The sequence below is a fragment of the Protopterus annectens genome, chromosome 12.part0, assembly GCF_019279795.1.
Source record: "Protopterus annectens isolate FY-2018-M chromosome 12.part0, PAN1.0, whole genome shotgun sequence".
NCBI lineage: Eukaryota > Metazoa > Chordata > Ceratodontiformes > Protopteridae > Protopterus > Protopterus annectens.
In genome coordinates this window covers 359,217,505-359,232,115 of record NC_056746.1, presented here as the reverse complement: position 1 = coordinate 359,232,115, position 14,611 = coordinate 359,217,505, and positions in this window count along the sequence as shown.

Below are 14,611 nucleotides of genomic sequence, written 5' to 3'. Positions count from 1 at the left end.
GTGCATTTTCTCATCTGTTTCATGGAAAATCAGACCAGAACAAATACTATCAGTTGCAATACCAGAGGCCATCCAGAAATATTTTGTTACACTGAAGTACAATTTTCTCCAGCACATACTAACATGTCTGGGGTGGATGTGGTCAGATCTTCTGCTCTGTAACAGTATCAGATGTCATCTGACTGAAAACAGAAAAAGTCAATTTATATTTTTTTAATGTCCCCCTTTTCTACAAGCTAGTATTACCTTGGAGGTAGCATGTTCGGAAAGTAGGGTTGTTTAGAACACAGCCCCCATGTGCAGGGGTGCAGGGCAAACACAGCCTTACTGCAAAACTGATGATTTATTAGTTTTGAGTGGTGCTGTACACAGTCACTATACTATTCTGTGCTGGTATTGTGATAAGAATTAAATTGCTTAGTTATAGTAGTTTATTTCTCAACAAAGGGAGATTTGATGTTTTGATAATGCATATGTCTGTTATATGCAAGACCAGCACCATGACCCTTCATTGGCACATGTAAAAGGCAGAGTTTTCCACTCTCTAACAGATCCAATAGCGTTGTCTTCTTTTAGTGCTTTTATTTATTTCTGTAGTGGAACCTTTCTTTATATGTCTGAGTCAGGAATCTTGTTTTTGTGGATAGTTGCACTGTGGAGTTAAATAATCAAAGCAGCATGTCATTTTCATGGTATTAATATTTAAATGGTATAGAGACCTTCCCAACCCTATGCTGAAGGTGGAAATAAAAAATGAATAACAAAAACACATCTAAGAACTCTTAAATTTATTAACTTTTTAGTGCTTTTGTCCAACTTGGGACTTCCTCAGAAAATTAATTAATCTCTCATGTAATCCATGTCACGTTTAAATAACAAATTCATTCATCACATGACTATAAATGAAACAATAAAAAGTACCCATTGTTAAAAATATACACTCCCATTATGCTAATTACAAACAAGAAAAAATTAACAAAAATAAAATCCTATGCAAATCATAGTCACATACATATTTCCATACATATTTCATATTATCACTTTTTATATGCTCTAAGCTTTAAAACAGATGAAACAGAGAATGTTTTTTATTCCTTGTTGGACTTATTTGGATTTTTACAAACACGTTTAGCTGTTGGCTCTTTTGTTTTTTATTCAAAAAGAGAATGCATCATTTAAACCAGGTGGAAACCCAGCATTAAGATCCAACTATCATGATAGTTCCCTTTTCTCTGAAATTAAACTGCATGATCCACACCTCAGATTTTTATTCACTTTCTATAAGATAAAGAATGGAAAACTATGAGAGGGAAAGGAACTTAAATGTTTATAGAATGCATTAGCATTCCTCTGTTTCTTAATATTGTAAATATGCTCATACACTTTCTCTCTCATCTTACATTCTGTTTTCCCCACATAAAACCCCAGGCATGGTTGACAAATAGCCAAATAAACAACCTCTTGGGTATTGCAATTAAATTTTCCTGAAGCTTTAATAAGCTGTTGTTGAATGGTAATGTAGGCAATGCACTCACGTACATAAATATATTTACAGTAACTGTAATGTCTGTATTTAAACATCCTATTCAGTCCATTATAATGTTACTTTAAAAGTTTCAAAAATACTTTTGAAGCTTTTCCCTTTTTTATAAGTAATTTGTGGTCTGTTTCCCAGTTTATCACTTAAATTCTCATTATTAACAATCAAATTCCAATTTTCTCAACAATTTCACCTCTGGTTCCACTTTCCAAAGAATATGTGGTAATAAAACATGAATCAAAGCTTCTAACTGAGTCAGGCCTTGAACTGGAACTGTTCAAAACATCCCCACCAACACTTGTAATTCATTCTTTACTGCTATTACTATCCATTTCATGTGTCTGCCCTACACTCTGTTCATGGAATAATAAGGGAATAAAAAACCTTTTCCCATTTTTTGACAATTTCATTAATTAAATTGTTAATAAACACAACAGGGTGTCCTCTATTGCAAAGCATATTCCTAAATTAGCTGAGATTCCTTAATGAAGTCAACAAACAAAGGTAGCATTCATGCTGCCTGCACCAGCTGGCCTTTAACTCTCACCCTTTTCTGATGTGAGGGATGACAACTAGTACAGTGTAAATAAGAACTACAATATATTGGTTTTCTATAAATCTGTGAACCCAACATCTCCCTATGGGAATCTGTTTTAATCAAAACATCTAAATATGAAATATCATTTTCTCCTATATTATAAGTAAAACTCAAAAATGCTGTGGTGTTATTAATATATTCCATGTACTCCAATATACTCCCTTTATCACCATCCCATAAAATAAATAGGTCATTCAGGTATCAAGTGTACAAACTCCATGATGAGGTGAATTTACTATTAAAATATACTTACTTTCCCATTCAGTCATTACAATATTAGCAAAAAGTGGGCCACATGCTGCCCCCATGGCAACCCCTTTTTTCTTGCTTAAAATACGACCCTCAAAATAAATATAATTATTTTTCAGGGCTATGTCTATAAATTGGACATATACATTAACTTTATCCTGGGAAAATTCCATCAGATCCCTTGAAAAATCAGAAAACCTAGCTAAACCCACATCATGCAGGACGACAATAGATGTTTGACAGCTACAGTTAAAAATATAAAATCATCATTATAAGTCATATTATTAAATTTTATACAAAAATCCCATGAATATTTACACAAATAGTTAATTTGTTGCACCCCATTTTTAAGTGATCATCTAAAAATGTTGCAATAAAATAAGTTTCAGAAGTGCTAGCAACCATGATAGGTGGAAATGTCAACTGTAGTTCTCCTCAGTAGCACCACAAAAAGGGGGATTATGTGTTGCTCCTAACCAGTCTGAATGCTAAGTAGTTTTAGGTAATAGATAGAATATAGCTGAGATAATTGTTGCATAATACTAAGGGCAGTATTCATAGACAGCACATAGTGCTGTGTGAAGTAGTGTGGAAAGTGGCAGCATGCAGGAAAGAGGCATTTCATAGACATAAGTAGCATGACTGCACTGGGGTAAAATCCATAGTATGCAAACCATGCCACTTATGGCAGAATGGTATGGTGATGAGCTTACCGATGCAGATGATGTACACCAATTATGCAAAGGATAACAAAAACATGGTGAAGTAACTCAGAGACATATAAAGCAGGACTATTGTAATGCAGTTCACCTATTCTGGATGTCAGGAAGTACTGGATGTTACAGTTTTTGTGTCAGCAGTAGCTATAGCAAAGCAGAACTTGGCAATAGCGTATCTCAGAGCCAGTGTCCACAACATGCAGCTCTGCATTCCTCTGCACAAACACAGACAGGTACATCAGTGGCTAGCCTACCTCTACTTCACTGACCAGCAGATCATGGACCACTTCCCATGTGGAGCAGGAGACCATGAGGAAGCTTATCAAATTGTGTCAACAACATGCAGAATCAAGGGGGGTGGGTGTGGACAGCCGATCACAGTAGACACTAAGGTTTCTGCAGCTCTAACCATCCTAGGTTCAGGGACAGGAGACACACTAGGAATTTTGCCAGTATAAAACTTGCCAATTCTAAACCAGTTTCATGACATTATTCTGCAGCATAAGGAGGAGCATATATGGATCCCAAAGTTGCAGAGGAGAGAACCATCTGGACATTTTACCCTACTGCCAATTTCCCTAAAGACCTGTAGTACTCACTTGAAACTTGTGGCCAGATATTTGTAGCATGTGCTGCATAACATGGTTTCATTTTAACAGCTGTAAAAGTAGCAAGACAACACGCTAGCAGGGTTCAACATAGCCATTTCAAGAATGATTGGGGAGCAATCCAATCACTCAGAACGGGAACAGCCAGCAGCAGTAGCAGTACCTCAGTGGAGAAAGAGATGAGTCCAATATATTGTGCTAATGGCAAAGAAGTAGCATCTGGTCCACAACATGATACAGACAACACAGAAGAAAATGAAGCATTAATTACCAAACCCAGACTATGCAAGACAGTGCATGGACTGGCCACATTGTGCATCAGACATTATCTTATTCACATAAGTTAGCACATGGGTATAGTCATTATTATTTCCAAAGGAGGTATCGGAGGACCCAGTGACATGAATGATCTATGCTATCATATGGGCCAGAGTCATGGAAGATGGAAGCCACGCAGTCTAGCAACAGATTTTGGGGAGTCAAGAATCATATCTACCAGTAGTGATGTGGAGCTGTCCTCATTAATGTTAGCAATGTGTACTTTGGTGGCCTCCTGTCTCAGGACTTGATGTGGTCCATGAAAGAGATTGCACATAACTATGGAACTATGTGCATGCACCCTGACAGGATATTGTATCATGGGAGCCAGCAGGTGAATTACATCCAGGATCCAGATGTGGTTATCCATCTGCCCACAGGGGATAGTGAAAGTGTAAAACTATGGAAGTGAGAGCAGGCAGTCAGGTTAGATGTCCCAGGTATGCAGCTTGATGAGCACAAGCATCTACAAACATGAGATTGGCCTATAACTCCCCCTGCTATCTCTAGGGAACATATCCTTAATGCTCTCTCTAAGGCCAAGAACACTGCATCAATGGGCCCAGACAATATCACATGATGCCTTCTAAGTAGCATAAAACATGACCTATCAGGCCCTTTGGAATTGCTATGTAACTGTAGCCTCCAAATAGGCTTCAGTCCTCATGAATGGAGAACAGCAACAGTCATCCCTCTGTACAAAGGTGGGCCATCTACAGACCCTGGAAACTACAGATCCATAAGTCTCACTAGTCTTTTATGTAAACCTATGGAAAGAATTATCATGGAAATGAGCAATAGTAATATAGTAAACCCCCAGACACTGGACCCAACCCAGTTTTGCTTTGTCAAGGACAGATCATGCCTACTCAACCTGTTGGACTTCTTTGAGAAGGTCACCAAAGCAGTGGATGAGGGCAAAATGGTTCACTCTGCCTACCTTGATCTGACCAAGGCATTTGACACAATACCCCACTCAGGGCATTGTTGACAATCTCAAGAGGTTAGGTACAAACTCGTATGTCACCTGGTGGATAGCCAACTGGCTCACAGACAGGACCCAGGAAGTTAAAACTGGGGAGTCCACCTCTACAAAGAAGCCAGTCATAAGTGGAGTCCCTCAGGGATCAATCCTTGGACTGCTCCTTTTTGGCATTTATTTCTCTGAAGTCAAGACCAATGTCAATGGTCTCTAGCTGACTAACTTTTTAGATGATTGCAAATTAGGAGCTGCCACTGAATCCCACATGGACACAAATGTTCTTCAGGAAGGGCTGATACAGACAAACAACTGGTGTCAGAGCCATGAAGTAAAATTAAATGCCAAGAAATGCATAATAGTATCTATTGGGAAGTCATCAAACCCTGGTAACTGTCATATTCACAACACACTCCTTAGAGTTGACCCAGTAGTCAGGGACTTAGGGACCCACATAGACAGTATCTAGCCTTTGACCATCATGTGTCTACAGTAGTGAGGAAATCATTCTATGTTGCACAACTTACAAATAAAGGTATGGTAAGTCCAAGGAAGTCATTGTTCCACTGTATTCGGCATTCATCAGACCTATCATTGAGTACAATGTTCCCTTTGGTATGTACCTAACCAGGCCTATCCAACAATTGGAATGTCCACAGAAGTTCTTCATTAAATGAATACAAACAGTAAGTAAAATGTCCTATGCAGACCGCCTTAAGGCCCTATCCCTCTATTCTACAGGCTTTTGAGGGGAGATCTATTCCTGGCACACAGGGCATTGTCAGATCCTTCTCTAATGGACTTCCTGCATATCCACAAAACTGAAACTAAAAAGACTTTCTGCATTGGTCAAATACTACCTTTTGTATTAATATTAATTTTACTCGGTATAATTGGGTACCCTTGTAAGAGCCTTGGAGTAGCTGGTTTGGAGTGTTCTTGTGGCAGTATCTACCTTATAGTATGGATAGAGGGGGCATAGCTGGTTAATCTGTGCCAGCCACTCCCATATGTGTGTGTGTGTGTGTGTGTGTGTGTGTGTGTGTGTGTGTGTGTGTGTGTGTGTGTGTGTGTGTGTGTGTGTGTGTGTGTGAACATCAAATCTCAAAGAGTGTGTGTGTGCCAGCTACTTGGAGCATGGACACAGAGCACTGGTTTCACAGACAGGTTGCTGGAGGAATTGGCTTGCAACACTTGTCTGAGCACTCAGCTCTGCAGTGTGTTAGTGGGGGAGTCTTATTTGGGGGGCCTGGAGAGAGAGTATGGGAATCCCAGCCCCAGGACTGAGTGTGCTCCCTGTGTGTTCTTAAGGAAAGTTGTTCTTGATGCAGAGAGCTGCATCTGAAGATACTGTGTGTATCTATCTTTGTTCCAAGTGAACATCTCTCACCTGTGTCAGTGGTGAGGACTGAAGCTCCTTGATTACTGGCCCAGAGGAGGGGCAGCACATATTGGTGAGCAGTGGTGGGATATTAATTGAACTTCTGTAGCTTGTAGGCAGTTGTCACTGAAGGTGTGCGTACTCTCAGCAGCCACAAGATAGACATATAGAGTTTCATTTTCACAACAGTTTTATTTATTTTTTTGTTGGTTTAGTTTAGTCAGGGAAAACAGGCAAACGTGTCAGCAGAGGATTATGGAAAGCAGACAAAGACCAGTTGGCTAAGGTGTGTGAAGCCAAAGGACCAGTGCATGCCAATCTGACTAAAGAGGGAATGATTTGCAGTATGGACCAGCTACCAGGAATACAACCAGTCTTGTGATGGAGATATGCAGCCCTCAGAAACAGGAGAGCTCACCTTTTCCTCAGAGGAATTAAAAACCTATCTGGAGTTAAAGAGAGTTGAACTGTAAGCCAAAAGTTTAGAATTAGAATCAACAGAAAGACTACAGTGTTCAGTGGCCGAACATGAGAGGGAAATACTGACTTTTTGTCAGGATCATGGAGGTAATGGGGAAGGGAATAACTGAACCCCAGAAGCAATAAAGGTCAGTAAATTTCTTCCACAGTATACAGAGGGTGATAATTTTGATACTTTTATTCATATATTTGAAAGAGTATGGAAACAGTATAATGTTGACCAAGGGCTCTGGAACAGTTCCTGACCTCCTTACTCTATGGTAAACTGTAACTGCTGTTTCTAAATTGTCTGATACTGATTGCTTAAATGATGATAAAGTAAAACAGTGTTTATTGGAATGTCATACGTTAACACCCAAAGCTTACAGAAAAAAGTTTTCTGAGGCAGATGAAAGTGTATGTGATTATATTGCTGAGTTAAGTATTTATTTTCATAGATGTGTGAGTGGGTGCCAGGTCACCCCTTTTCAAAGGCTGGCAGACCTTTTGTTGAGGGAAAAAGCTCTTAGCACTTTGCCTGAGGACACAAGAATCTGATTGGCAGACTGGGAATGTAACTGCAGATGAGCTGGGAAAATGGGGATCTCTACTTAGCAAACAGGGCATCACTATACAGGAAGGGGATATCCAGTGCTACACATACATATAAAAGAACCTATGGTGGACAGACTAAACCATCCCAACAGAGCCCACCAATAACAGGGGAAGCCACTAGTTCAGGTACATGGCCTGGATCAAGGGTTAGATGTTTAAATGTAACTAGTGGTGAGGCCACGTAGCATACAGATGTCCACAGAAGCAAGGTGCGGTACAAAAGGTGTGGGAACCAGCAAGTGGGAATAATCGAATGCCAATGCTAAGTTGTCTGGAGACAAGCAGGGGTACCAGACTATCACTGGAGTTATATCGTATCTTAGTGGATGAAAAACAGGCCACTGCTAAGAGACACAGCCTCTGACATAACCAGTGAAGCCTGCAGTGGTTAAAGAGGAGCAGTACTTGCTTGGGCAGTCCACTGCAGTCAGAGCTTTAGGAAGGATCCCAATCCAAATACCTTTGTCCAGGGTTCACCTTGACTGGGATGGTGGAAAAGGAAGCAAGCAAGTAAGTGTGTTTGAGGATATCCCTGCAGATGTCTTGATAGGGAATGATTCTGATAAGGCAGTACCGTGAGTGCATGCAGTTACACACAGTCAGGCTTGGAGACAAACATGTGGATCTGGTAGCTTGGGGAGACTGAGACATACCCCACAACTGAAGCCAGAGCTGGTGAGGTAGCAATTTCAGGGAAGGAGCTACCCTGTAACAGTGAGCCTGAAGGTGAGACAGCTGGTGGCAGGTACTGATGTTCCTTTGGACAGGGTGACTGCAAGGGCAGAGGTGAGTAGTAGTACCTAGGCTGACAGTGAGGCACCACTGTCAGAAGATACCAGACTTCCTGGGGAAGGGGACTTGGTAAGGGTCACAAAGACAGAGTTGAGACAGTTTCAGCTCTCAGACCCTACACTAAGAGGCTTCAGGGAGGTAGCTAGGGAGGCACTTGATCCTCAAGGAAAAGGGGAGTCTGTATACTGGAACAAAGGGTTATTGCATAGAGAGTGGACCCCTAAGGGAGGGCTAGAGAGTGAGATAATACAGCAGTTGGTATTACCTAGAGTCTACCATCTAGCACTTATAGCCATTGCCCATGACATTCATTTTGCAGGTCATATAGGCATAAAGCATACCAAGAGACATATAATACAGAACTTTTATTGGCCTGGAATTGCAAGTGATGTAACAAGGTACTGCAGGACCTGTGAGCAGTGTCAAAAAGTAGGCAAGGCAGGAGATAAGGTCAAGGCTTCTTTGATGAGTTTGGCTGTGATTGAGGAGCCATTTCAGAGGGTAGCTATGGATATTGTGGGGGTCTCTGAGCATCCCAAGTTTCACACAGAAGAGGTATATCCTGGTAGTAGTAGATTAGGTTACTAGGTTCCTGAAGCAGTGGGTCTGTCCTCCATTGAGGCAGACAAGGTGGCAAATGCTTTGTTAGATATTTTCAGTTGGGTAGGTTTCTCAAGGGAAATATTGGCTGACAAAGGAGCCAATTTAATGTCATAGCACTCAGCAGGGTAGGTTTCCCAAGAGAAATACTGACTGACAGCGGTGTCAATTTCATGTCAGACCTGCTAGCTTGTCTGTGGCAGCTCTGTGGGGCGAAGAACTTAAAGACCACCCACTACCACCCTCAGACTAATGGTCTTGTGCAGAGCTTAAACTCTACACTTAAGACCATTTTACGGGCAGTTGCAGAGCAGTTTAAGAGAGATTGGGAGAAATATTTGCCCCATCTGTTGCTTGCATACAGAGAGAAATGCCAGGAATCCACAGGTTTTTCATCCTTTGAGTTGCTGTATTGGCAAAGGATGAGGAGGGCTTTATATTTGAGTCATAATGAATTGGAGGGTGATTGTGAATCCCACAAGGAGTCTGTTGTGAAGTATGTCCTAAACCTCAGGACAACACTTAAGGAGATCATGGGCTTGGCCCAGGAGAACCTGGCAGGAGCCCGACAGCAGAAAACGTTCCTGTATGACAGAAATGCTCGAGCCTGAGAGTATGCTCTAGGACAGCAGGTTATAGGTGTCATTCCTGTCAGACACAATAAGCTGCAGGCAGCTTGGGAGGGACCCTTAGAAGTGGTAAGGTAGGTTAGTGATGTTAACTACATGGTAAACCTGCTAAGCAGGAGGCAGTTGCACAAATTTTACCATGTTAACATGATGAAGCCTTACCATGGTAGGGAAGCCCTGGTGCTGAGTATTTGCAGTAGATGGTAGGTGGAGTCAGAGGGTGTCTGCTGACTGATCTCCTCCGTAAAGCTCAGACTGACACCTCAGTGGAAGGGAAAGCAGTGTCCCAGAAGCTATCCACTACCCAGGTTTGAGAAACCCAAGCAGTGTTATAGACGTTTGGGGGCTTGTTCCCTGGGAAACCTGGGTGCACCCACCTTGTGCAGCACCACGTGGATACAGGACCCCAAAGTCCTATCAAGAAAGCCCCTTACAATGTGTCTGAGTGAGGCAGACAGACTCTGAGGGAGGATATATGGGAAATGTTGGAACTGGGAGTAATTCAGGAGTCCAGCAATCTCTGGGCCTTCCCAGTGGTGCTAGTACCAAAGAAAAATGGCAGCACCAAGTTCTGTGTGGACTACAGAAAACTAAATACTCACACAGAGTCACATGCTTACCCTATGTCTAGGACAAATGAAGCCTTAGAGCAGCTGGGTGCGGCTAAGTATCTGAGCACTATTGATCTGACCATGGGCTACTGGCAGGTGTCATTGACTCCCAACGCTAGAGAGAGGTCAGCCTTTGTGACTCCTTTCAGATTATATCAGTTCACAAAGATGCCCTTTTGGATGAAAAATGTCTAGTGACCTTCCAGAGACCGGTAGATTGTATCTTAACAGGAGCAGGAGATTATACCCTTGCTTACCTGGATGATAGTGCCATCTACAGTCATTGCTTGTGTGAACACCTTCAGCATGTCAGGGAAGCCCTGAGCAGACTGCAAAGGGCAGGGTTGACCTTTATGCCCAGTAAGTGTGAGGTGGGTATGGCAGAGGTCTCCTTCTTAGGACATAGATTGGGGACTGGTAAGATCAGGCCAGAACCTGCCAAAGTGGAAGCTATTTAGGGGTGGCCTGCCCTGTTACCAAAAAAATAGGTGAGGGCATTCTTGGGGACAGCAGGGTAGTATAAAAAGTACGTTCCCAATATAGTACAATAGCCATTTCCCTCTCAGACCTGATTAGGAAAAACAGACCAGATAAGGTAGTATGGATGCCAGCCTGTTAGCAGGCATTTGAAAAGCTTAAAGGGACTTTGGGGGGACTCACTATGTTAGCCATTCCAGATTACAGCAAAGAATTTGTTGTGCAGGTTGATGGTTCAAACCATGGGGTGGAGGCCGTACTCTGCCAGGCTTTCTCTGAGGGAGAAGATCGCCCAGTTGTATATCTCAGACATAGACTCCAACCTAGGGAGGAATGTTATGCAGCAGTAGAAAAATAATGTCTAGCCATAGTTTGGGCACTGCAGAAACTTCAACCCTATCTGTATGGAAGGATATTTGCTGTAGTTGCAGATCACAATCCCTTAACATGGCTACATCTTGCCAGCAAGCAAAATGCCAAGTTGTTACGCTGAAGACTACGGTTGCAGGCATATGACATGAAAGTGCAGCACTGTAGTGGGGTCAGCAATGCCAATACAGATGGGCTCCTGAGACAGGTTACGGTTTAATGTGTTCACAGATAGGCTCATGTCCCTGAAGCCACATTTCTCAAGCGTCACATGAAAAACTAGCTTGAATCTTCAAGGGGGGAGAAATGTTGTGACAAAAGGAGATACTGCCAGCACAGCTAGCTGGAATTTTGTAAATAATTATGTCTTTTGTGATGATCAACCTAATTTATGCAAGATGCTGGTGTTGCAAATGTATTAGAACTGTATGTCATATAAGATGCTTGTGTTACAAATGTAGTAGAACTGGATGTCATGTTTATATCAAACTGCTTTGTACAGATGTTTGTGTTGAAAAGGTATTTGCAGATGTTTGTGTTGAAAAGGTGTTTGCAAAGTGCTGTGTTTAAAATGTATCCACGCTATGCCGTACTAGAAGAGAACATAAATGTACATGCACTATTGTAACTGTTTAAGTGTATATATTTTAACAGTGGAAACTGGAATACAGGATGTTAACTTCAATCCAGCAAATGTTAGAAAAATATCTGAGATTAAATTACTTATAGGCTAGGTCATAAAAGATGGTATCCTTCAGTTCTCAATGCAGCAAGAGGCACAAAGTCTGTAATAGGAAGCTTTCTGTGTTGTCTTTAGGGTGAACTAATTACTAGTTATGAAAGCATGAAGGAATGCAAGTGTTTTATGACTTCTAGCATCTGCCAAAGATCTTAGCCAAAGCCCTTGTCTATGTATTTCTACAGGTAGATGCTAAAAGGTAGCAGTGGCCATCAATGGTTGTTTTGCCTGGGAACTAGAGTTCAGATGACAAGTAGTGATGTGAGTCTGCAAGCTATCCCACCAGTAATATTTTAGATATTCTCTCTTAGTGAGACAGAGCATTCTGCATTCTGCTTTGGACCTGACAACAAGAAGATCCATTCACCATATCTGCCTTGCTCTATTAGTAAGTTCTTAGGTTATAGTATAAGTCTCTTAGATTCAGTCAGGAATATAATGAAGCTTAGTTTAGATATTTTTCTTTCTTTATTTGAGACTGTCCTGCAATGTTGTTTTAAATATTGCCTGTGGTTTTGAACTCTGATGTCACTGTGAATATATATTTAGTATTGCCTTGCTCTTTTATTATTTATTATTAAATATATTTAAACCTTTCATTGTGGCTTATCTGTGTAGAAATATTTAAATTTTGAGAGTACTTGCATATTTATTTGGTGACACTGTGTGGGCCACTCCTAATAGCCTTGCTCTTGGTCAAGCTACCATTTGTATTAATATTAATATCACTCAGTATATTGGGTACCCTTGGAAGAGCCTTAGAGTAGCTGGCAGGAGTGACTGGTGGCAGTGAAAACTACCTTATAGTCTGGGCAGAAGGGGTCATAGCTAGTAAACATGTGCCAGTCCAGGTGTGTGTGTGTGTGTGTGTGTGTGTGTGTGTGTGTGTGTGTGTGTGTGTGTGTGTGTGTGTGTGTGTGTGTGAATCAAATCTCAAAGAGTGCATGTGTCAGTTACTTGGAGCAGGGACACAGGGCACTGGTTTCATAGAGAGGGTGGTGGATGACTTGGCTTGGAACACTCGGCTGAGGTCTCAACTCTAAAGCTGTATCAGTGGGGAATCTTATTTGGGGGCCTGGTGAGAGAGGGAAACCCAGCCCCAGGACTAAGTATGCTCCCTTTGTGCTCTTAAGGGAAATTGTGCTTAGTGCAGGCAGCTGCACCTGAAAATACTGTGTGTATCTATCTTTGTTCTAAGTGAACATCCCTCACCAGTGTCAGTGGTGAGGACTGAGGCTCCTTGATTACTGTCCCAGAGAAGGAACATCACTGCTACTTTAAATGTGACTGATTTGTGATCAGATTAAACCAATGGAGGTCCTATACTTGTGGTGGTGCAATGGTCACCCATGTTGATGAGGATAAGGTTGAAAATATTTGTGACCTTTGTGAGGTTGCATACTATTTGCTCCAGGGCATTAGTGTTAACAATGTCCAGGAACCTTTGTGTGAGCATGTTGGTACTCATATAAGTTTCCCAGTTAATGGAGGGATAGTTAAAATTGCCCATGACTTGAGTGTTTGGTTGTAATTTGAATGACTCAAGTAGGTACAAATAAGCATCATGGGTATCATGGTTCATTGAAGGGGGCGTATAACTAACTATGACTTGAAGGGGGGGCTTACCCACAGTTAGTTGAACTTGGAGTTACTCCATGGAGTTTTCCTCTCCAACCAGTCTAGAGGTGTGTTTATCTTTAATAAAGATAGATACTCTTCCTTCTTTGGTTCTCACACATTCATTTTGTGGTCTGAAAGTGTGGAAGGCATCATAGCCTTGAAAGATCAGGGTATTCTCTGTGGCCCTGAGCCAGGTTTCTGTGACTGCACAAATGTCAATATCCTCCAGAAAGAGGAGTGCTTCCACAGAGTGCAGTTTCTGATTTAAACTCTTAGTGTTTAGCAGCATAACTTTTAATTTATTTGTGAGTTATATTTTCATGTTGGAAACTTTGTTCTTGAGACTGTGCCTAAAAAAGGCACTGGGGGGGAGTGGCAAGTGTCTTAGCCAGTAACTGAAAGCATAGAAGTGACAGGTGAAGACCATCTCTGACATAGCAGTGTATTCTATCAACCATGTCATCCCAGGCCAACAGGAATTGGATCCCCTTAGAATGACACTACAAATTAAGCCAATTTTTGAAGTCAACCATTTTTTGGAAACAGGGTGTAGCTATGGGCTCACCCTGTGATGCGGCTTTGGCCAATTTATTTATGGCCTATTGGGAAAGGCACTTTGTATTTAACAATAAAGATTGGAATGACAGGTTGATTTACTATACACGCTTCTTAGATGACGTTTTTATATTATTTAAGGGTGACTCATCAATGGCACATTCCTTTGTTGAGTATTTGAATTCAACAACAACCTTTTTGAAATTCTCTTACCGTTTTGACACTAATTCGACCAATTATCTTGATGTTAGCCTGTCAAGACTTCCAATGTCTGGCCAGCTTAAATCGGTCATTTTTAGAAAGGCTACATATGTGAACTCCTTTCTTCATTTTACTAGCTCTCACCCATTAAAACAAAAAAGAGCTATAGTAAAAGGCCAACTGGTGAGGGCGGCAAGAATGTGTAGTGAGGTGAGTGAATTCTTTTTGGAAGTAGCATGCCTGAAGGAGTTTTTCTTACATCTCGGCTACCCACTGTGTTTAGTGGACGACCTCATTAATGAAGTGTCCACTAAGAGAAGGAATGGTTTTTATAAACCCCTTCTTTCTGTGTTACCTATAGTGGAGGTGGATTCTGGGCATGTAGCCAGTGATATCTTACCCTTACCACAAGGCTGCGTTACAAACTCTGTTATAGTAAATCCACCACAGGAGCTCACTTGTAGTTTTGTCACGACATTTAATCTAAACTCTGATGCTATTCTGGGTATTTTAACCAAGAATTGGTATTTTATTTCTACACATCCGTTGTTA